Source organism: Eublepharis macularius, chromosome 3 (assembly GCF_028583425.1).
Source record: "Eublepharis macularius isolate TG4126 chromosome 3, MPM_Emac_v1.0, whole genome shotgun sequence".
Taxonomy (NCBI): Eukaryota; Metazoa; Chordata; class Lepidosauria; order Squamata; family Eublepharidae; genus Eublepharis; species Eublepharis macularius.
The window spans coordinates 61,189,829-61,215,865 of record NC_072792.1 but is presented as its reverse complement, the minus strand read 5'-3'; positions in this window follow the sequence as shown (position 1 = coordinate 61,215,865).

The following is a 26,037-nucleotide window of genomic DNA, read 5'->3' as shown; positions in this document are numbered from 1 at the left end:
TACAAAGGAAGCAAGATACACGCACACGCACACACCACATGAAGTGCACACTTATACACCTCCTTACTTTTCATAGGTAGACTCCTCTATTCTTATACTCTATAATGAGGGCCCATCATTAAGGATGAATGGACCAGTCACAAAACTCTAAATCTCTCCATGTCTGAACGACATGACCATAACATCATCAGAAAACATGCAAATCCCTTGTGCCTCAAAAGTCCCAAGTCAAAGAGTCCTAGTCTCCTACCAGGTCATAGAAATATCTGATTCAGGACTACTATTGAACCTTGATCTAGCTCAAGCACAAAATGGCTTCCAGAAGGAACCATTTTGGGAATCCACAATATGAAAGTTACTTCTACTAGCCACTATCCCAGAAGATGCTTCTTTATAGTTTCTTAACCAAATTCATTGAATAGTGAAATTAACAAAGACCATATTCATAGGAAGGATGGGTATAAGTATGAACATCATGTAGGCAAAGAAGGAAGAGTGTGTTCCCTTATGAAATCTCAGATGTTATTCAGAAACAGTTACTGTCCCACATAGCTTTTGACTATTTCTTTCTGAAATCTCAGACATCAGAAAGAAATATCTCTATTTATTACTTTAAAGATAGCATTTAATGTAAAGGGGATTCCAACCCACCCATGCTCTGCAGCTTGGGTTTAAAACATCTCCGTGTAATTGTGAAATTTTTCCTAGATGTTCTCTACCCAACTCCTGTCATTAATGATTAATTACTGAAGCTTATAATTCTTCTTAAAGTACTTAAACCTGCTCAAATATAAGCATATGGTAAATATTATTATATTCTTCAAAATTACGTTTCTTTTCTGGTTTGCTCACCTTCTTCCTTTTTAATTGCATTTAGGGAAAATATAAGTTCAAATTACAAAGAAAACAAAGCATTTTCATTGTTCATAGAGCCCCTCATTCTAAACTGAACTAATTCCAAGTCAGCATTTCAGCCGGACACTGTGACATGAATTTACAGAGTAAATGTGCTAGTCAAACATGTTGACTTCTGGCACTGGAATGCAGCACTATCCCCTCTGTGTCCAGTGTCTGGCCTGGCTGAAGGCCTTCCTGGATAGGCCATGACAACCAGCAAATAACCAGCAAGGTATATTCTGACAATTCTGATTTCATCTATATGTTGGCCTATACACCAATATCTAATGGACTTTGGCCCAATCACTGTCTCAGCTTAATCTACTTCATAGAAATGTTGTAAGGATCTGAGGGGCCTGGATTGGAGAGTGCAATCAAGTACTAGCTGACTCATGGTGACAAACAGGGCTGGTTTGCCATTGCTTGCCTCTGGATAACAACCTAGGTCTTCTTTGGAGGTCTCCCATCCATTCACTTACCAAGGTCTTGGCGCTTTAATTTCCCAAAATACAATATGTGCTCCAAGCTGACTTGTCTTGGTTTTTTGTTCCAGTTTATCTATATTCTGAGTTTCCCATAAATTTCATTCCCATTCCTGATCAAGTCTTCTGTATCACTCTCTTGCAATTTGAATGAAGTATAATTTGCCAGCTTATTTCTTAAACCTTCCTTCTGGTCCTTTACATAACATGTAGAAAAATTTAACCAAAATTATACCTGTCACTGTAGTATCAATACTATTCTCACTGCTTTCCTCCTGTCCCTCTGCTTGATCCTTAGTCTGTCACCAACTAATGTCAGTTCAGTTACCCAATTAAGAATTGCACCAGTAATTTTGCATCATGCTATCATGGTACCTTGTTTGTTATGTCTGTAGCATATCAAAAGACTTCCTGAATTTCAATATGATTATGTCTACTGTTCTTGTTGTCAGCATTCATTGTCATTTCTCTCAGAAAAAATAATCAAATTAGCGATGCACGACCTTCTCTTAATAAATCAGATTCAACAGACTGACAGTCCACAGCCACACTGAACCTGACCAAATATTCTCCTTCCATAGCCCCAATCAATCTTTAATTTAGCAACAATAGAGCACATCTCTGTAATTATCTCTCCCCCATGATCCTATTCACTTTGGTGTTCAACCACTGTATCTATAGATTCCATACTCACCTATTCATGGGATTTCTGAAATCCTAGCACTAGTATGATATAATGAACGCTGAGATACAATGCTCCCAAATACGAATGTTCAAAGCTTCTGCAAACTATGCAAAACTAAATTATTCAGGACGGCTTTTTTACTCAGGCAATTGGGCAGTGCTGTAAGGAAACAGCTTAGAGAGATGTTTTGGTAGCAACAGAGACTGTAGGTTACACTACTGAGTACTGTCTGTTGATATAGATCCTCCAGGGTAATTTCCATGTTGGTTAATACTCATGCTTTGTTTCAGCATGGTCCATCTCTGTATCCCTGAGTTTGAATTTATGCTTCTTTTTAGATTTCTGGAATGCATACCCCATGGTATTGTTTTTTGAATATCCCAGCTGTTAATCATACTGACTTACACTGTGTAATCCACCTTGAACCTCAAGGACAAAGATGGATAATATAGATAGATAGATAGATAGATAGATAGATAGATAGATAGATAGATAGATAGATAGATAGATAGATAGATAGATAGATAGATAGATAGATAGATAGATAGATAGATAGATAATCTTCAGCAGAAGTGTTCACACACAAATTTGCTTCAAAATTGCTATAAGAAAACCCCATTGATATCCATGACATTTACTTCTATGCAGAGACACATAGTATCAAGCAGCATATCTCAGAGCATGTTAGATTGGCCCACGGACTAAATCACACATGGATATAAAAAGTACCTTACTTTAGAAGTCGTTATCAGTTGTGGAGAACACCACCTTTTAAATCCTCTTTCCCAGTGTGTGTTTGATGATGTTGTACTTGTACTTTGCCATTTAAATGTGTTTATTTCTGTACTCAAAATTTTGAAAAGTAAATAGTGAATTGTCTCTGATTCACACTGAAATCAATGAGATTTAAATATACCAAGCATAAATGAGCACTTAATCTGCAATCAAGTATTCTGTGACCCCAGCAGAGATAAGTATATGTAACTGTACATATACTATACTTATAGAAAAATGCATGATCAGAACTACTTTCCTTGGAGAAGCAGAGGCCTCCAGGATTCATTTAAGCCATAGAAGGAAATTTATAACTAAAAGTCTCACTAGCTACCTAAATTTCCCCTTTGTTCATTGGCAGGCTACTCTTTTAATTAGCTCCAATTTTATATTTCTTTCCAAGGTGGTGCTCTTAATATGCATAAAGATTAAGTTTTACTATAACCAAATGACATCTAACTCTCTTGTTTGTAATTGGCATCTTTAATGGTTTGCAATTATCTTGGGTCCTCTACAAAGTACAATATGACATCGCCAGGGGGGCTCCTTCAAATAAAACCATAAGAAATGGCTAAAGTAGGTTCATTTGTTTGCCTTCATGGAAGAATCATAAGAGATAAGAACAGTTACTGAGTCTTCCAGACCTTTGCCACAAAAAGAAGGAATTTTAATTACCTCCGAGGCCTATGTAGGCACTATTTTAAAAATTAATACACTCTGACAGAATTATGAATGGGTGATAAAAAATTAGGCTGCTGGCACTTTCCCAGGAGAATATCATAAGACGTTTGAAGATGAAGATACATTCTACAAAACTTGAGGCACAAGAAAGTTTCTCTTTTGCTGTTGTGTGCATTGAGCTTAAGTTTTGCAAGGCTATTGGCTCAAAAAGGAGGAAGTTAGGTGCTGGAGGGCTCAAGGTAGGAACCCTACAGTTTAGGTACTATTTCTTGTACCCTGTATAGTAGGGGCTGATCTAAATGGTAAACCTCCTGATCCCCTCCATTGCTCAGAAAGCCAATGGTAGGAAAATGCAGGAAAAAAATGCTGCTGCATCAGTGGCATAAAATTATTTCCAGGATGAATATAGAAGTGACACCACACCACTCAAGGGTTCAGCAGAAACTCTGTGGTAATAGTTGTGTCACTTCTTGATTCACCCCAGAACTGACATAATGTCCTCAAGTGACAGTATCCCCATGTCCTTGCCCCCCAATTTCACTCCACCATCTGGCAACCCTATCTTAAAGAAAGCCAATACTTTGAAAGGAGATCCAGAGACACAGAGGCTGGATAGCAGAATTTTTATCCAGTGTCACCTTAGAGACCAACAAGATTTTCAGAGTGTAAGCTTTAAAGAGTCAGAGCACCCTTCTTCAGACATGAGTCTGACACAAGATGGCTAGAGAGTAAACATTATTTCAGATTCATTAGAATCAGAACTCTATGCCCGGATAATGCTCAGCAAGCATTACAGAAAAATATAATAGAATTATTGAGGTGGAATCCTGAGATAGTAAGCTGGTAACTCAACATGCTAAATGCATCTGATAAATCTAGGAACAAAGTGTGTAAAGTGTAAACAGAAATGTCTACATGATTTCTGAATAATCTAGACCAGACCTAGAACTGTTGGCAAGAGGTTGGGTCCAGGGGCAATTTTATGAGTTTCTTACAACAGCTCCAGATCCTTCTGGCACTAAAAAACATTGTCAAGACAAATGGAGGTTTGATGTTATGCTCACATCCTCCCCTCCTCCAGTTGCGTTGATACTGCAATTAAATGTTTGATTTTGGACACCCTTCAATAAAGACCCAGTTGCCTTATTGCACCTAGAAAACTGAAGTCCCCCCTTGCACTACTGAGATTTAAAAAAAGAAATTCCAATTTGTCAAGGAGCACACATTTTGACATCACAGAAAAAGAATTGCATTGTACTCTGCATGTGAGGGGGAGGGAAAGCCTCCAGGCATGGCAACATGCCGGTGTTTCTGCCTTCTTTGTAACGTATGAATTCATCCAGAAACAAATTAAGATCAAGATCTTAGATCTGTGACTCTCTGCATGTGCAACTTATGCTAATGGAGGACAGTAGGTTATCCTTCCATTTCTGTAGACTATCAGCTGGTTGTCCAGCCAGCCTATTTATCTTCCACTTGTTAAATGGTCTTCTGCATGATGCCTTTCCCCCAGGTACTTGTTAGCTCTTGGATCTAAGCACCTGATGAGATTTGGGGGCGGGGGGGAGAAAACCTAATCATAATAAATAAATAAAGCTAAAATAATAGAATTGGAAAATGCCAGCACTATTTTAATGAGTAACTTTGTCTAGAGAATTTGCCAAAATTCTTGCCAAATATCATACCAGAAAACCCTGCAGCATGAGAAGAGATGTTTGGCCTCGATGCCAAGGTCAAACAGTAGCTACAGAAATTATCCTTTATGAAGCTATAGAGAATACATCATCTGATTACTGAGTTTGCAAGTGAGTACAGCACCTCTATTATACAATGAAGAAATGTATACTGTGTTTTCACTTGGCTACACTATCTTTGGAAAACATGCGTGTTGTGCTCTGAAAACTATTGCTACAGACAATATTGAATGCAGTAAATCATTGCAGCTGCCACAAAGGCAAGATGGTAGCTATGGTAACATCACATATTAGTGGCAGAGAATCACCTGCAGCATTGCCTTCCTCTTTCCTTTACAGTGAGTTTTAACCAATATGCATGAAGCTGCAAGAATGGAAGAAATTATTTTCTTAGATGCTTGAAGCCCCTACATGTATATCTCTACAGTGAAAGTTATACAGGTTTAATATGGTATGCAGTAATTATTTAAAATATTTTGAAGAATTAAGACAAAATTGTTTTTCTATAATCCTTACAGCACATTTTAAAAAATAGAAATTAACTCAGCAAACAGAGTAAACTATAGTTGAAATCATATGCATGTTTTCCTGAAAGTAAGCCTGATTTAACTCAATTGAATGGTATTCAAGTAGACATGCTTTGGATTAGTCTGCATACGTTACCCAGTGAGGGTCCCCCTCATACTGAGCCCCACTGTATGTGCACCCCAAAATCTCCTGGTCCCAGGTGTCAAAGGTGTTCGAAGAAAATCTTTCAGGTTTGATATTGAAACTAGGTCTCATAAGCAAGGAAGGAATTCCCCAAAGGTACTCACAAAAGAGAAAGCCTCTACTGGGTGACTTTGGCCAGGCCTGATTCAAATATAGGTGTGCACTTAAGAAGCCCTAAACATCTAGATAGCTTTCCTATATCAAATCATTTAATTCCTTGTAAGAGATACACACAAATAACATTTTAGGTTCATTACTGGATTGTACACAAGTAATAAAATTACAGAATCCCTTCGTCCATTCTAAACCTTTATTATTAAAACATGATTATTCAGCATTCTTGATATTAGCTCAATCAACAGAAAAATATACCATCCATTATAACTACATAGATCATTAAAGGAGAGTAATTACATGAGTCCAAGAAAGTATTTTATTCAAAGATAAGCAGGTCACAGGCAAGGAGCACCTTTTAGGATGAAGGTCCCAGTCAGTTTGACTTCTCAGATTTATATGAGCATGGCACTGACTTTGGACAAAGTAGAGTCAGTGCCATGGTCAGACCATGCAGTTCTGGAGGCTCAGTTGGATATGCCGCTGCCGCCCCCTCCCGCAATAGCGGCGAGCAAATTTATGCTCACCCACAGAGACTTATAGATCCAATTGGTTTCCAGAATGTTTTGCAGGAACCAACGCTCCACAGTGGTTCATTGGATGAGCTGGTGGAGGACTGGCAGGGCCGGCTCTCCAAGGCTATCGATGAAATTGCTCCACGTCGTCCTCTTCATTCCCATAGTCACTGAGCCCCTTAGTATATAGAGGAGCTACAGCAACGAAAACGGGAACTAAGATGACTTGAGCGCTTCTGGTGGCGATCTTGCAACGAGGAAACAAGAACATCTTATGAAATCCTATGAGATGGCAGTGAAGGCAGCGAAGAAGGAATTTTATGCAGCTTCTATTGCATCAGCTAGCTCACGCCCGGCTAAATTGTTCAATGTGGTACATTCACTGGTCTCCCTTTCAGGTGAAGACCATCAAAATTCAAATTCGGTCATAAGCTGTGAGGCATTTGTGAGCTTTTTTGCTGATAAAATCCTGTCTCTCCGCCATGATTTACCAGCCAAAGTTGAGATAGTATGTAAACTAGAGGGCCCTTGGCCGACTTCGGGGGTAATATTCTATCACTTCAGCCCTCTTTCCGGGGAAGAGGTGGACAGGATCCTGCAGGGAGTGAGGCCTACCACATGCCTCCTGGACCCGTGTCTGTCATGGCTGGTGAAAGCCAGTGTTGATGGATTAAGGGGTTCCCTGGAGGCCATTGTCAACCTGTCCCTGAGCACTGGTTTTCCCCAGAGCACTAAAGGAGGCAGTGGTGAGGCCCCTTTAAAAGAAACCTTCGTCAGATCTCATCGACCCACTCAGTTACCGCCCAGTCTCGAACCTCCTGTTTCTGGGAAAGTTGATTGAGTGGGTGGTGGAAAAACAACTGCAGAATTTCCTGAAGGAGACCTCAGCCCTAGATCCATTCCAGTCCGGTTTTCACCCAGGACATGGGGTGGAGACACTGCTGGTCACCCTCATGGACAATCTTCGCAGACATCTTGATCGAGGTGGATCAGCACTGCTGATTTTATTAGATCTTTCAGCAGCATTCAATACAGTCGATTATGATCTGTTGACCCACTGCCTCACCGATGTGGGGAGCACTACAGTGGCTAGTATCTTTTCTTCATGGTCGGGGACAGAGGATGGCACTAGGGGAGAAGCTATCGTCCTGCTGCCCACTAATATGTGGTGTGCAGCAGTGGGCGATACTCTCCCCATTATTGTTTAACATTTATATGCGCCCCCTTGCCCAGTTGTTGCGAAGTTTCGGGCTTGGGTATCACCAATATGTGGATGACATCCAGCTATATATGTTGATGGACGGCCAGCCTGGATCGGTCCTGGATGTTCTGGAGCATGCTTTTGAAGCCATGGCTGGATGGTTGAGGCAAAGTCGGCTGAAGTTAAACCCTGCAAAGATGGAGATCCTGTACTCGAGTCATGGAAACGTGGATTTGGGACCCCGGCTCCCTGCACTCAATGGGGCGGTGCTCACACTGGCTCTGAAAGTTAAGAGTCTGGGGGTGATCTTGGATTCCTCCTTGACAATGGAGGCCCAGATCTCTGCAGTTGCTAGGTCCTCTTTTTTCCACTTTGACAGACCAAGCAACTTGCCCCTTATCTTTCGTCCCGCGACTTAACTACAGTGCTCCAGGCAATGGTCACCTCTAGGTTAGACTACTGTAACGCACTCTATGCAGGGCTTCCTCTGAACCTGATCCGGCAGTTACAGCTGGTGCAGAATGCGGTGGCATGGGTCATCACAGGAATACTGATGTGTGAGCATATAAAGCTGGTATTGCATCAGCTGCACTGGTTACCAGTGAAGTACCGAGTCAGGTTCAAGGTTTTGGTATTAACCTATAAAGCCCTATGTGGACTGGGACTGGTGTATCTATGGGACCGCCTCTCCCCCTATGAACCCCAGAGGGCTCTTCTCTTTAGTGATAAACATCTGCTAAGGCTCCTGGGCCCCAGGGAGGCCTGCCCGGCATCAACCAGGGCCAGGGCCTTCTCGATCCTGGCTGCCACCTGGTGGAATGCTCTGTCTAATGAGACCAGGGCCTGGAAAGATTTGTTATCCTTTCACCAGGCCTGCAAGATGGAGCTGTTCCGCCAGGCATATGGGCAGTGCTAGGTTGAGCCCCCTGGCCAGTAGATTGCAGAATATGTCCTCCCTACTAGCAGTACCTCCATCTAGCAAACAGTCCCCAGTATGATGCTCTAGAGATGGGTGAAGGTCGGTCAGTTGGTTGCTTTGCCATTATGATTATGTATATATATGTATTTTTAACTGTGTAACTTTGACTGTTTTATGGTTTTAACTGGTATCAATTATTTAATGTGTTTTAATTGTATATGGCTGTAATCCGCCCTGAGCATGCTGGTGTGGGGAGGGCAGAATATAGATAGATAGATAGATAGATAGATAGATAGATAGATAGATAGATAGATAGACAGACAGACAGACAGACAGACAGACAGACAGACAGACAGACAGACAGACAGACAGACAGACAGATAGATAGATAGATAGATAGATAGATAGATAGATAGATACATAGATAGATAGATAGATAGATAGATAGATAGATTCAACAATAACTAACTGTCCTGCTTCAAAAGGGATCACATTCTTGGCTAAGTAATTATCTTATAACTTCAAACATCAGACAAGGTTATCTATATTTGAAACATCTTAAAGTATATAGAAATTGCTAGTTCATCTTTGCTGCATGTTATCTATGTAAAATTCTTGATTACAAGTTTCTCATACATATTAATATCTTCTGGCCTTCAACAAAAGCACCCATCCTTGAATTATATCTTTAACTTCTGTGAAGTTGGACATTCCTGTCATTCTTAGATGTTTTCTGCACCTAGGCCACAAGACATATTGTATCTATTGATATGGATTCGATGGGTTCTCTGATCTACACAAGGCCATACAACTGTGTTACTCCTATGTTTCATATCTAGCTATGGGGCTGGGCTAGCACTGTTTCTTTGTGCAAGGACTTTGTATGGAATTTGGCAAGTAATAGAATTCCCCATCTGAAGTTCTGGCAACCCTACAACCTGTAAAGAGACATCTCAAGAAACCCTTTATTTGAAGTAGGTTCTGTTCCTGGGCACTCATCTAGGATCATGGACATGAAATCACTGGACCCTTCTTCCCATCCATTCAGGTAGAGAATCTTGTATTTTCTTACCAGATCTAACTCTCCATGTCTTTCTACTTGTTTCTCATCTCCTAGTTCTCCTGTTTTTGGTTGGTCTGCCCTATTGCCAGCCAGTCTTCCCCATAGTCTCCTCACCTACTCAGGGATTTCCTTCTCTCCTATCCAAATCTTCTTCCTCATTTATATCTCTGCATCTTTGGGAGCTTCCCATCACCAATCTTCTTTCTCTGGGTTGGCTTCTCTGTATTTGCCATGTGGAAGAACATAAGAGTTAACAATAACTTCAATCATAGATTTAGCTTAAAGGCAACTCAACAACACACTAGAATTGTACAAATGTGAATGTTTTTATTGAATTCCCTCATATAACTTGCTGTGGTACCATTGCAATTGCTCACTGTGCAATTGCTCATCACACCCCTTCCTGTATCTTGGATAAGGTAATAAAGTTACTTGCTGGGAAAGTGCAAGAAGCAGATCTCCATCTTTTCTTCATGAGAGTTTATTGTGCTAGATTTGGACCCATGTATACAACAGATTTAAAGCTTTCCCCAAGACTCATGTTTTTAGGTGTTTTTTAAAAAACCGTGGAGGCCATTCCCCATGTGACATGCCTGGCATGGGAATGGATTTAGGTTATACATAAGTAATTTGTAAAATATGCATCTATTCTTAGAATTTGTAGCATGTTTATATTACATACGTAGATATAGCATCATAGAAAAATGAATATTTTTATTACAGGATCTATCATAGTATCTGTGAACAGTGGCTCAACAAGTATGTAAGACACATATCTTTCTTGTGTAAATAAAGGTCATTTTGTTCATTGTATATGCCACTGCCAAAAATAGCTGGGGCAGGTGTGATTCTATTCCATTTCATACATGTTTCTACATTCTCAGAAGGAATCAGTAGTAGGTTATGCCCTTCATTTGGTACATAAATTCTTCTATTCCAGTAATGGATATAAAGTTGCCAGGTTAGAAAACAACACTAAGGAATTTGAGTTTTAATAGCATCTTCAGAGTGTTTTCAAAACTGTAGAAGAAAGAACAGCCAGCCTCCCCCCCCCCCCACAAACACAAGTTATATTTATTTACTTAAAATATTTATACTCTGCTCTCTCTGTAAAATATTCTCCAGGCAGATATGGAAGATGAAGATGGAAAGGTACTATTTTGTTATTGCTAGAGAAAATGGTCTAGTGCTTAGCTATCTAGCTAAAATAGTGACACCCAGGATAATAACACTGAAGGGAAGTGAAATAACTCTTTGATGTAAGATAAAAAAGACTTTAAGGTAGTTTCTATGTGTCCTTTCCTTTGAGCCTACACATGTGTGTGTTCACATAGAAACTAAAATCTTATAGGTATGTTTAGTGAAAATGCCTGAGGTAAGAAAAAATCATACCTATTTTTCTACCTTGGACTATCTCACCTATTTCTTGAAATGACTTTATAGATGGTTTGAAATCGTTCTCTCTCGGCAAGTAGCAAATTATCTTCTATTCATGTCTTTGTTATTAAAAGAAACATTTCCACTTGCTGTAATGTTCCTTTTGTCTTTCTTTGAATGTCTCAAGGTTTCCTTCAATATTTTACTCATTTTGCTGCAATACTCTTTTGTTCCCAAAGTGCTGTGGAAAATGAGGCCTTTGAAGTTCTCTCAGACATTATCTCAGCCAAATTATCTAGTATCAGAAACCTCAGGAATTTCATACAGGAGGTCTAACTGTTAGAGAATGAATGCATCAAAGTTTAAGTTAAAAAGTAAGCACAAGGATTATGGGAAAGGATTTCGAAGTATTTTAGTAAATTCCCTATTACTTGTTCTAGTATGTAGACTCAAGATAGAGTTGTGTACAGATGATTTGGAGATGAGAAAGTGGCCAGTGTTATACAAATTTTCATAGTCTGTTTAATCACCTTTAAAGTTGACTAGTATACTGAAGAAGCAACTGTAGCTAGCTTGGGGCCAGTTAATATGCTTCATCTTAAAAAGCCATTCTGGCATTTGTTATACTGTAACTAAGTTGTTTGTAAAGAGTACCATGAAGTCTAGATGATTCCCCCCCCCCACCGCAATTGTAGTACAGTCACCTATACTCTACGAATGGATTACTGTAGGATAGTTCCAACATGTGGAACAATTCAAAACTTCATGCTGATATTTTCACTTCTTTGAGTGATTGGCTGCAAAACTACAAAGGTGAAGAAAAACTGCACAGGAAGTGAGAAAAATATGCTAGATTTCTCCATTAATATTCTTTTTCTTATTCTACTTGACAGTTCCCAAAGGCTATGAATGTTCTTCCTTTCCTCACTACTGGCTGCCAGCTTCTCAGGAAAACACTATTAGTTCAGTAAAATTTATTTATTTGTTTGTTTGTTTGTGGGCTCAGCTGAGCCGATCTGGATACAGTAGCTTCTACTCTATTGGTTGCAGGTTTCTACACCAGGCAAGTGCATTAATAATTTGATCAGAATTTCAAAAACACTCAGCGTTGGTCAAGAATAACTTCTAGTTACTTACTTCAGTTCAATGCATGTTAAGTTTAAGTGAGCATCTGAAGTGCCTACAGATTACAGAGGACATAAGTGTAGACAGTTCTTGATAACAATGACTGGAGAGGCCTATTGAACATAGAGTGAGGTTATTTACTTAATTGCTTATTTTCTGTCCCTATTTACTCTGCCCAATGCCACTAACAAAATAAACAGATTATATTCAAATGACCATGGTAAACTAATCAGGTCCCAGGAATGTTCTAGAAACTTCAGGGCTTTCCTGATGTTAGGTGTTTTACAGGTGAAACCACTGAATACCTTGTGAATCCTGAAAATACAGAAGAGGTTAGGAAAAGAATCTCAAAGAGCATGTTAATTTGTTACATGAGCTAGCAGCTGTTGTTTGAACATGACCATGGGGCACAAGAGGCTGCTATTTGTAGAAGACAGGAGAGTAACTTAATGTTCCTTTAGACTATAAGAAAGTTTGCAGTTTTTTTTAAAAGTTACTTTGAAAAAGGCTAGTAAAAAAGTCTTAATGGTTAGAATAGAACTGATAAACCATTTCAGATGGAATCTGTATATTCATAAACATTATTTAGTATTTAATTAATGTAGCAAATGCAACTTTGTTGTTAAAGGAGAATCAAGATTTCATTTAGATGCTTGTAATTAAAATGTGTTTAATGATTAAAACACAGCTAGAAAGGAAACAGTACTACAATGGTAGGTGAATAACTGAGTTCTGAAATAACGACAATTAACAAAGTTAAGAATAGATAGTAAGAGAAAGTTTAGATTTCAGAGATGCTCTTTTATTTAATTCTATATCAGTTGCTAATTAACAAATTCTTATTTCTAAATATGGATTTATGACTTCAATATCAATGAACCATGAATGGGGTGAATTCACCAAAGGAATTGATGTTTTCTTCACCTTCCCACTCCTCTATCTTCTGCTTTCCAAAATGTTGATTCTGAGGGTCAGGAGGATCGTTGGGAACAGCATGGAACCTGGCATAAAAAGCTGCAGCCAGAAGGGGAGGATCAAGAGAAATACCCCCCCAGCCACCCTACATTTTTGCAAAAGTCCTTCTACAACTCATGCAAGATTGGAAGACATTTTTTCCTACTGCCTCTTCTGAATTTATATATTTGTTGATTTGATTTGATTTATACCTCGCCCTTTAGTACATACACACCCCTCATACAATTCATCATAGCAACTGATGCCAGTCAGTTGGGCCTGGGGATAGTTTTGATGCAAGAGAGAGATAGCCTAAGACACCCAGTAGCTCACCTGAGCCAAAAGCTAACTGGCAGAGATCAAAACTATTCTTCTGTGCAAAAAGGATGCCGGGCTATTGTTTGGGCTCTCACCAAGTTGAAAAATTACGTTTGAGGCCAAACAATCATGCTACTCACAGACCATCACTCTTTGAAACTTTTCCACCCAGAGACTACTGCATTGCTGAATGGAAGCTGCACTACAGGAGTGTAAAATGAAACAAATGAGGCAGAAAAACACCTTGAAATCACCGTTTCATTTTGTTAAAGCAGCTTCCAGAATGGTGAACCAAATATGGGAATGTCACACTCCCACCAAAAAGTTTGTGTGTTTCATTTCAGTTTGTACCCCACAGCGGCAGCAGCACAACAGGTAGGCAGGCAATGGGCTCCATTGGCATCAACTTGTTTTCTTTAATCACATTCATCAATCAGATCCCAAAGAAAGAGAGCCCTTATATTATTAATTAACTCTGTTGTCAGGAAGAAGAGATTAATTAAATGTGCATAAGTGAATCTTTCCTCCCATCTCTTGGATTCCTGCCAATCAGGTCCTCACAAAAGGAGACTTCCCACTTATCAGCTTTGGAAAAGTTTGGAAGGGGGAATGCACAGACTGCAGTCATAGTCTGCAATTCTAAAGACACTTCCATGAAAGTAAGCAATGCACTTATCAATATTTTGTAACTATTATGCTTATGTACTTATAAAGTCTACTTTTGTGTAAGCAAAAGAAGATCCCTTTTTACCTCACAACCACTCTCACATGCTGGCCATTCTGTCATACTATTGATAACCCTTCCTATAATTCCTGTTAAACAGAGGAGGTCTACAATGAAAGTCTTTGGTGGCCATATTATATAGGTAACCCAAACAAAAAAGAGGTGTTCTCAAAGAAAAAGCATGGGTAAAGTAGAGAACATCCAAAGCTATGCATAAAGAAAAAGGAGTACTTATTGTGGCTAGAGCCCTCCTGAGGTAAAAGTTTAAGATAGCATAAGGAGGACTTGAATTAATGGTCCAAAGCAAGGTTATAATGAAGAAAATCATTACAATACCATTACTGTATTCTGTCACATTTTCATATCTCTGAGTAATACCTTTGAATATCCGCATCGTCTCAATTTTTTGTACACTGCTTTGGATAAGTCTACTGTAGCAGCCAACTCCATTACTGCTGAGGCCAACATAGAAATTAATTTCTGTCAAATCTTGTTGCAGGTAAATCAAAAGATTATTAATGATACTAGAGCTATAAATATAAACCTTTGCCATATGGTTTTCTCAAAAACAACCAACCCTTCAAGAAACTACCATATGAACTTGCTATATTGTTACAATATTCAATTTTTTATTACTGTTAACCCAGTTTGCCAATAATAACAACTGCAATAACTGGGAGTACATGAACTAATTTGGAATTACCTACCCACCATGTTTCCAGTGGCCACTGCCACTTTTCATGAGCCCTACCCCTATCCATTCTTGAAGGATTCTTTCTCAAATAAATTAATTTACAAGTTTTTACCACATTTTAAACATCTTTTCAGGAATATCCTCTAGAACCCCTCTCAAGTCATAGCTTACTCATGGCGTCCCCTCACGGGATTTTCGTGGCAAAGAGACCAACAGAGGTGGTTTGCCATTGCCTGCCTATGCAACCCTGGTCTTTGTTGGAGGTCTCCTATCCAATTACTAACCAAGACTGACCTTGCTTAGCTTCTGAGATTTGACAAGCTCTGGGCTATCCAGGTCAGGGCATCCGCTAGAACATTCCTTTTAAAAATACAGTAACTAAGGTAAGACAATCATTTTAACTGCATTAGTCTTATCATAGAGTGATAATTTCTTTGTTACCCATCATTTAAGATCATCTTTAAGTTTGACTATTACTACATTATAGTTTAATTCATAGAAACATTCCAACACGGATTAAACATAAATCTTAAATCTTTTATTATACAGGTCATGGGCAGTGCAATTCTGAGGCCTGCTGGGCTACTACTGGCTGCACACCATCATTAATCTAGCGCCACCAGTCTGCTCCCTAAGGACTTTGGCAAGAGAGCTGCAAGGGTGACTGAGCTCGGCGCAGTGTTGCCCAGAGAGAATGTTCTGTAGTTGCCCTGGTAACACCAGTCAAATCCATGAATTATAGGGAGTTGATGGTGCCATGAATGGCAAGGAACAGCATAGCCAGGCCACAGACCAGGCCACATTTCCTATTGTCAACTGCCGATGCTACTCCCCCACCCTGCAGAGATTGAGTGCATAGGGCAGAAAGAACCCCACAATCGGACTTGCCACAACCCAACAGAGGTGCCTGCCTTGAGAGGAGCCCTGCCCTGTGGAGCAGAGTCACACTGAAGGTGCAGACAGGGTGCCTGACCACCCACTCTCCCAATCCCCATCTCTGACAAAGGTCAGACTGGCAGCTGAATCACTGCTCACTTGCACAAACATCCTGCCACCGCCACTCCAAGAAACATGCACCCCTCCATGAAAATTAAGACCAGGAAGGTAGTGGGACCTGGCAAAGGTTGCACTCACAGCTCCAGGCATTCAGGATCAGCCCCCCAAGTCTCAGAAAAGCAGATTCATAGAGGCAAGTAGGGGCAGGATCTAAAATAAATTATGGGAATGCCCACTGGAAAGCATGGGAGAGGCTAGAAGGCCATTGGATATGATGGGAGCCATAAATGTCCATTGACTTGTGAAGAGAGAAAATCATGGAGTTGTGCACCTGTGAACATAGGGAAGTCATGTGAGCAAGCACTCAGTCACCCTGACCAGCAGCTGCACTCCCTTCTCTGCTTGAGGGGAGAGCCCAGCTGATGGAGTCTGAATGGAGCTTGATATGAACTGCTAAACACCCTCCCCCCATGACCCTCCCCCCATGACTCTCTGAGTGAGAGCCTCCTTGGCAGGCACAAGCTGTGCTGGCTTATAGGCAGAGGCTGCCCCCCCTAGAGGACCTGAACCACAGAGGCCAGTATTGGGGAGGCATTGGTGAAGGGGGAGGGGAAGCCAATGTGAACAAGTGAGCCAGGGCAGCTGGCTCCCCAGTCCCATCTTACCTGTTGATGAGCCCTTGCCCTTCCTTGAGTTGGGACACAGGAGTCGTGTAACTTGCAAGGGAACTTGGGTGGTGGTTGTTAGTCATTCTGGACTTAGCTCTCCTCCCCAAATTTCGAGGTTTCCCCAGTGCACTTTTACTATGCCACTGTGATATCTTCTCGCACTTTGTGCGCAAGTCCCCATGACAGGCAGAGCTACTGGCTGCCTCACTACTTAACTGGGGTCATGGGTGCCCAGGTTGGAGATTATGTAAGATCTTATCTTTTGGGCTGCACGTGCAAACTGAGAGACTCTATAGGACACATGATTATCAGTGTCAGATAACAAAAACACAATCTTGTTGATTTCAAAGTATGTGTTTGTCACTGATAGGATTCTAGCCAAAAATTTAGCTCTGGGTACACTATATAAAGGACAATAATGTAGGTAGTGGGAAATGTTCTCCACTGTAGGTAATCCACAAATGCAGGTGCGATGTTCCATAGGGGTGTGAGAATAACGCCCTGCCAAAAGAGCTGTCTGCATCATCTGGAAGCGCAGAGCAGTGAAAGACACGCTGAGGTTGTAATGAGAAATACTGACTAGGTAGGGAGATCTTGAATGGTCAAATTTGATTAGTTTATACCAAAGAGCTGCCTTAGATTTTGAAATTGATAGCCGATCCATCACTGCATTTGACTTATAGATCCACTCCTTAAGTGGGAGGTTGGATTATGTAAGATGCCTGGAGAACTGATTGGGCTCTGAATTGATCTCCACAGTAATCGGCTTCATATGCTCCAATGAGCCACTTGGGCAGGTCCAGGTGCAGGGGCGGGGGGCAATCAAGTTTTCCTATAGAATGGATGCTTATGGGCTACGCTGCTTTTTTTTTGTGGTGTAACTTTCCACTAGTGTGGGTGGGCGTTCCTGGGCCCAAAACAGCTTATGGAGCCAACTAACCTGGATCCCAGCCCCCTGCCTGCTCCCTGGCCACCAGCACAGGGACGTACACCGTTGTTGCACTAGCGCCCAGCGGCTGCAGCACAGTTCTGTCGGGGGTGATACTAGGCTGCTGCACAAGTAGGGGGGTGGGTTAGGCCAGTGTAAGTCCAGGATATACTAGAATAACTCCTAGAGAGCTCCCTGTGTGCGTTCCCCCACCCTCAAGATTCTACAGTTCATGTTACCAACTTTTTTCAATTAACTGACATTATCTCATATTAATTAATAACACTTTAGATTTTCTGGCATTAACTTTGTACCCCAGTACTAAAATATGTAAAACAATTATTTGCTCAAGATCATAGTTTGAGTAATTGACAACTGTTAAAAAGTTCTAAGTGATTTTAAACATCCAAATCACAACTGCTATTGAATGAATTTACTTAATTTATAGTCTTTTTTCCCACAAAGACTTAAGGCACATGGCAAAAAATTAAAAGCCAACAATCAATAGAATACAAGCTATCTATGAGCTTCCAACAACTATTAAAAACTAGAATATCCCCTTCATAAAAAAATCCCTTCTGAAAAACTGTGTCTAGTGCCACCTGTGGAATGTCAAATACAAGTTTGAATGTTTGTAAAATGCTTTCTTAAGCTGTTTTATGCATATATCTCCTTGTCATTGTAATGGATTATTTCTCTTCATATACCATATCCAATCAATACAAAAAAAGAGAGACCTCCTTTCCTCAAGCATGAACTTGAGCTACATCCACAAAGTATTTCCAGACCAATGGATCCAAGATAGTATTATATGCTCTCCTAGTCATAAATTTTAAGCTGTTCTTGGTGTTTCCCTGCAGCTTATGTTGTGGAAAAGCTCTTTAGATAGGGACCATTGGTTTGGATGCCTCAAGACCAGACCATCCTGAATTTCAGCCTGGTGGCTCTGAATAATATGTATGTAGTGTACACATTTATAAGGAAATGGAACAGCTGTAGAAATTCGGGCAGGAAGTTATGACTGATGAGAGTGCATGTAAAGTGCTACATTAACCTATTTTTTCTTGCTGCTGTTCATTTAATTAATGTATAATACCAGTAGAGGCTTCCTGAGCCAAGACTGAATCCACTGCTCCAGATCTTATCCCACACATTGATCATGTAATATTTTAATGATTTTTCTCTCTGTGGCTCAGTTACATGTTTTGCAATGTAAGATAAATACATAGTAAATAGGAATTTTGATAAAACAGCATTATGGATGGGACATGGCACAGTGTACACTATTTAGGCTTGGTAATCTCCTTGCTTCTTTCAATATGAAACAAGGTGTTTTGACAAGAATTCACAAGGGTAATGAGTAGAGATGGGCATTAACTGAAATACGAACCAATGTTCGTGATGAACCAGGCCAGTTCATGGCTCATGAACCAGCGGTTCATCAGATCCCATTTCTGATGAACTGCCACAAACTTTAGGCTGGTTCGTTTGGTTAATTTTTTAGTTCGTCACTGCAGACAGCCTGGCACCAATCAATCAGTTTCCTAGGCAACAGGGGGTGGACTTTCTGCAGACCTTCTGCTGACCTGGAATTGGCGTTCTGCTGACCCGGAAGTGATGGTTTGCTGACCTGGATGTGACATTTTTACAAATCAAACAAACCAGTTCGCAAACCAGGGCAGGTTCGTGAAAGTTCATGGTTCATAGTTTGTGAAATACGATGAACCACGAACCGCATGGTTCATTTTTTTCCGGTTCATGCCCATCTCTAGTAATGAGGAGGGCATAATCAAAGGAGGCTTGACGACAGGGTCAATGTCACTGCTGACCTATATGGATGAATGTTCCACGGAATCTGAGAGGCCCTTCCCAGGATCATTGAGAGCCAGTTTGGTGTAGTGATTATGATGAGTGCAGGACTCTAATCTGGAGAGCTGGGTTTGATTCCCCACTCCTCCACTTGAAGCCAGCTGGGTGACCTTGGGCTAGTCACAGTTCTCTGGAGTTCTCTCAGCCCCACCCACCTTACAGGGTGATTACTGATGCGGGGATAATAATGACATACTTTGTAAATCGCTCTGAGTGGGCATTAAGTTGTCCTGAAGGGTGGTATATAAATCGAATATTATTATTATTGTTATTATCATCATCATAATGTCACTGTTAGGATTAATCTCTGTTTATTTTTCTCCTTGGAATACCCTTAAAAAACTTTAACTCCCTATAGAATGAAACAGGAAGTTCCTGCTGGCAAGCTGCTCAGCAACACCAGAGTTACTTAACTGTGTGTTCAAACCTGTTGTGATTCTTGTTGCTCCTCAGCCTTGTCCCTTCATGATCTGTCACATCTTACATGTTTCTTACATGTTTTACTTGATCCCAGATTGTTTTCTATTTACTTTCCCTGCTATGCTATTATTTCTTGACTGGTCCCTGACAGTTGTAGTCTATTGTAGGCTGTACCTTTTAGATCACATGATGCTTCACTGCTAGTCTTTAAAACATTGTGCATCCAGTGACTACCTAAACTGTTTTTACTGTCAGTCCTGATTATAGAACAACATCAAGATACATCAAAAAGTAAATCAATGCCTGAATATATAGAAATGAATGAATGGCCATTAAAGCCAAGGATGGTGTTTTCCCAGCCCCTATGAAATCGCCTGAAGTTTGTGACACTATTGGCAATAGTGTCAATAGGGAAGGCATTTGGAAAGGCCAGAGTGCTTTGTTTCTCCCGTGCAGGCATTTGTCATGTACTGCTGACCTATCCACCCTCCCATGAGGCACATGGGATTAGCTGGTCTCTTAAAAGCCAAGCAGAAATTTGGGGGTTTCTTATAACTGACTTTTTATGAGATCATATTTTCACATACTAGCATTCACATTGCTTTAAGGATGTGATATAAATAGGCCTGATCTATGGTTAGGGCATAACTAGTGATGGCACAAATAAGGAAGGTTTCTCAATATAGATAGGGTGAAGTGGTGAGCACCCTGAAGAATCTCACAATGAAGTTTCATTTTTGCAATAGCCTCTGTTTGTTGTACAGAGGGGCGAGGGTAGAGGTAAAGTTCTTGATGCTGAGTGGCATCAAAAAAGCCTTTTGCACTGTTGGGTGAAGGGAATAAGTCTTGGCACTCTTGGCACAGTCCATTTGCAGGCAAGGGTGAAGAAAACAATAAAATGCAGACCAAGTTTGAAGTGAGAGTGGAGTTGCCCAAAAGGTTGTAGCTGCTGGGCTGCCTAGTGCATCCTGTCTTAAATATGTTAATGAAGTTGTGATAATAGATCAGCCATTTAAAGAAACTAATTAAACCCACGTGCAGCTTTCTTCTGTTTTCATTTGAGGAGTTGCTGGAGTCAACAGGCAAAGGCGTGAAAGGGATGTGAAGAAAGATGAGATAACTTCATAACCATTGCATTAATGCTGTTGCTGAAAACTTGCTGCTCATTTCCTTGTGAGAGAAGACAAGGACAATATAATTAGTGTCATAGCTAAAAAATGAAGCCATGAATGGACCAATGATAAATAATGGAAAACATAGTAAACACTCTGGATAATGAAAATAACTCAAAGAATTAATTGAGAGGTTGATATTACAGAGATTGTGTATAAGGGTTTAATAATGCAACTCTAGTTATTTATTTAGAGCATTTTTAACCTTCCATCCTCTGAAAGCAGAGTTAAGGCGGATAACATTGATAATCAAAATAATATAGAATTAATAATCCACAAATACTGACAAACATATATAATTAAAAATTGTATGGCAGTGTCCAAAGCCTTCCCATGTTGCACAAATCTTATGAACTCTCAAACAAAGCAGAAGCCTTCCTAACATTTCAGGAACTCTGTTTTATAAATAGGAGTAGCCATTAGGAGTGTATACCAAAAATAAACCAAAAAAGGAAATTCATATCTGGGTTTTGTGGGATGTACGGTGGGATGTATATTTCTAATAAATGTTACAAATAGTTAAAACCTCATTAGTTTCAGTGAACAGTCCATACATTGCCTTATATATATATATCTTATATTCATAGCCACATCACATTCATATACATCATATTCATAGTCACATCATATTCAGATACTTTGTTTCTCCGTAGCATGTACTGATGATCAAGTCTAGGTAGAAGGTGAGCCTGAGTGCTACCTATGCACAATCAAAATGAATAGGCCTTTCCTGCACCTCCCACTCCCTTCTCTCCTTTGCTGCTCAAAAGAGAAAGAAAAATAAAAGAACACTGCCTTGCCTGGTTAGTAAAATCAAAAAGAGTCCAGTAGCACCTTTAAGACTAACCAATTTTATTGTAGCATAAGCTTTCGAGAATCACAGTTCTCTTCGTCAGATGCATGGTACAGAAACTGGTCAAATATAGAAGAGGAGGGGGGAGGAGGGGAGGAGAGAGAAGATGCAATTAGGGGGGGAGAGGGAGGATGCAACCAAAACATTCCTTTGCTAGTAAATGTAAACATCTCCTTTTGGTGTGGAGATCAGTTGGCTTGTGTGAGGCTTCAAAGGAGTTTGCCGTGTTAGTTTGTAGCAGCAAAACAGCTAGACCATCCAATTCCAATGTAGTATAAGCCTTCGATAACCACAGCTCTCCCCGTCAGATGCATGGAACAGAAGTGGAGACAACCATGGGTTAACTGTCACACAGGGACTTAGAGTGGGGGAAGGGTGCATGACCAGCATCCCCAGCACAATCTACTAGTGGTTTAACCATAGGGTTTGGGGTAAATGCTAGAGCATCACCTGACATGATGACATCACATCTGGATTACACTAGAAGTGGTCATCACACCAGTGGTAGTGTTTGTAAGTCCCTATTTTCCTCCTGCTGCCCAGCTTAGCAGTGGTGGACAGAGACAGTGGGGAGTGGGAGGTTACTCACCACCAGTGGCAGCTAGCAACCCTATCTCCAAATTTCCCGAAATTTCCCAAGCCAGAGTTGGCAACCCTACTTACTGCTTGAAGCAGCTAGTTCTACTTGTGGAAGAAGGGAAAGGTGATTTTTTTTTAAAAAAAACAATTCTCTTCTCTCATTCAGTTCCTTGTTTTAACATCGATTATGTTTTTGGTGATCCATAGATGACTGCAGCAAGATGGAAGATGCAGAAAAGTTTTTTACCTAACACAGTTCAGACTTTGTAGCAAAGCTCACACTGTAGTGGGCCATCATATTTGGCCGGTAGCCTGTATTTGGCCCAGCATGTCAAATGTTTTGCATGGCTAACTTGCTTGGTAAGAGTGGTTTCAAACAGAAGGAATGAACATGAATAACCCAGAAGTAATCCCAAAATGTAAATAAGAGATGAGAGAGGTATTGTTACAAATGATACATGGAAATATAATTAGAGGTAATCAGATGTAATGAACAGTGGAAATTAAGATTGAATATGAGGAAACATTTTAAGAGTAAAATCTATTAGAACGTGCAACAACTTCCCAAGGGAAATTAAAGAAGCTGAAATGAGTCATTTAAGACCTTCCTGGACAAAGCTAACAAGGCAGATAACCATGCCACATGAAATAAAGCATCACTAGTAGCAGGGGATAGGAACATGAAACAATTCCCAATCCAAATTTCAAACCTCTTCTACTTCTTTTCAAAAGAGTGAAAAGAATTTCACTTAAAAATAATAGCATTTGTTTAGTCCCATATGCTGTCAAGTCAAGGCCGTGCCAATTTATGATGACTTTATAAATGAATGACTTCCGAAACATCCTATCATTGACAGACTTGCTCAGGTATTGCAAACTGAAGGCCTTGGCTTCCTTAAGGAGTTTGTTCATGTCATGTTGGTTCTTTCTCTTTTCCTAGCATTATTGTCTTTCCAGTGAGTCTTCTCATGGTGTAACCAAAGTATGGTAGCCTCAGTTTAGTCATTGCTTCTAGGGACAATTCAGGCTTGATTTGATCTAGAACCCACTTATTTGTCTTTTTGCCAGTTCACAGTATCCACAAAACTCCATCTCCACGTTTCATATAAAGCAATTTTCTTCCTGGCCTTTTTTGCATGGGCAATTTTTGCCATGTTTGGCGCCATACCTCCTTGGGTTTTCTTCCAAATTCCAGATGATTAACTCCCTCTTCAGTTTTCAATCCTGTGTTTCAAGAGTTCTATTCTGAGTTTTCTGCCTGAGCTTTTTCTGCGCAGAGAGAAAACTCAGACAAGAACACTTGAAATATCGCATTGAAAACTGAAGGGGGAATTAATTGCTTGGAATTCAGAATAAACCCCGAAGAGGTATGGGGCCAAATGCAGCAAAAATTGCCACTGCATAAAAAGCCTGTGTCGGCTTTCTTCATTGTCCAGTTTTCACATCCATACATATAATGGGGAAAACCATAATGTGGATTATCTTAATCTTGGTCCCTAAAGACACATCCTTATCCTTAAGGAACTTTTCTAGTTCCATTACAATCACCCTTCCAATTTTCTTGCAATATTTGATTTGTTTTTTACTTTTGAGTTCCAGTCTTGTTTAGGTGTATGATAATCCCCCCTCCCAATATATTTGTATAAAATGTTTCAGAGTTTTACTCTTTAACATCTGTAGTTGAGGCATGAACTTGAATGATGGTTATATTGACAGGCTTTCCATGAAGTCTGATTGATATTGTCAGACTTTGCATTATAGCCCCTCATTGTTTGTGCTGTCTTAGCTTCACTATTAAAGCAACACCATTTCTTCCAAGTTTGTGATTTCCAGAGTAAAACACCTTTTAATTGTCTGTCTGAAAATGTCTCAATCCAGTTCACTTTAGTTCACTCACAACCAGAATTACGTTTAAATGTTCCATTTCTTGTTTTATGATTTCGAGCTTATCTTGATCCATACTTCTCAAATTACATGTTCTTATTATATGTGTTATAGAGCGCTGAACTTTTATTTTGCATCTATTCATATTGCATCTTTCATTTTGCATCTATTCCTTTCATCCTTAATCTGATTGTATCATTAAGGACAGTACTAATCATATTGTCAGGCAGGCAAGCCAGCCTGCCTGTCATAACTGTGAATATATATCTACTGGGGGGGGGGCTTTCTTCCTGTGGCGTAGCTTTCTTCCTTCACTGTATCTTGGCTATGCTTGGCTGAAAGGTGTTATCAGTACAGCTGGGAATGTCTCGGAACTGACCTTGGGAAATTCAGCTTTGCATCTTTTTCAGGACTTTCGCTGACTTCAACAGACATGTTTGGATTGGGGGGAGGGGACTGGAGGTATAACCTTTTGAGGAAGACTTTGCTTCAGCATTCCAGGCAATTACTATGTATCAGTGTACTTCTAGGAGTTTTATCTAGATAATGTCCTTTAATGCATACAACCATGTTTAATGAAGTGGAGAGTCTGAGAGGATCCTCTAGCCAGGCCTGACATGTACTTGTCCTCTAGTCTTCCCCAGTAGCTAATTGCCTTCTGACTTGGTGGTCGTGTCTTCCAGTTCTGTATCTTCTTTCATTTGGGGCTGGCTAAACATAGGGTTTTCAGCTTATGAGAGGATTTGAAGTGGTTTAACATTGCCTTCTGTGCAGTACTAATCAGTATTATCTGAAGTGTCACTGCCATTATCTATGAAAGAAACTCTGCCAGTGTCACATTCAACTACTGCTGTCCTTAAAGGAGTCCTCTGCCCCCATACCTATTGGAACTGTCAATTCTCTTCTGCTGATGTGACCATTGGTTCCTGAATAGGGTGACAAGAAACTGTCACCTAGGGTAAGGCAGAAAGACATTCGTTATGTAATGTCAACAAGTTCAAGGCAAAGGCAGGAGCTGAGGTGGGGACTTTCTCATTCACACATCTGCCTCTTAGCAACAAATACTTACAGTAATTTTCATTTACCCCTCTGACATTTCTCATTTTATATGTGAGAAATATGGTCAGAATTATTCTAGTGGAAAGTGACAGTTTACTATAAACCAGTTACTTTTTCAACGCTTAGAGGCCCACTTTCTCCTTGACACACAAGCACAGTTCCAATAGAACTCTTTGTTGCCTTTTTAGAACAAACATCTAAAAATTCTGCCAATAGTCCACTTGATAGGAATGATTTATTTGCTTGGCATGGCAATTTGTCATATAACTGAGAATAGGAAAAAAACTTATGAGCATTTGAAAATATACATACTATATGTATATATAATATACATGTAAGTAACTGATTTACTTATATTATGTGTCCATGCAGAAACATAGTGACTGTCTTAATATGAGATTTTTGTGATAAGACATTTACCTCCACATCCCAAAAAGACATGAGACACCAATGGAGAGGGTTAACTTGATTTTATTCATGACTGAGCTGCACAATTAATAAGTCATTTCCTTTCTTTTAGTGTGGGCTACCCTTTATGGGCTGCCAACATTTGGGCAACTCTAAACTTAGCCAGAGTTGCTACCGTATATATATATATGAATGCTAGAAGTGTCCGAGGTAAAATCGGGGAGTTGGAATGCTTAGTGTTGGGGGGGTGGAATAGACATTGTGGGGATTACA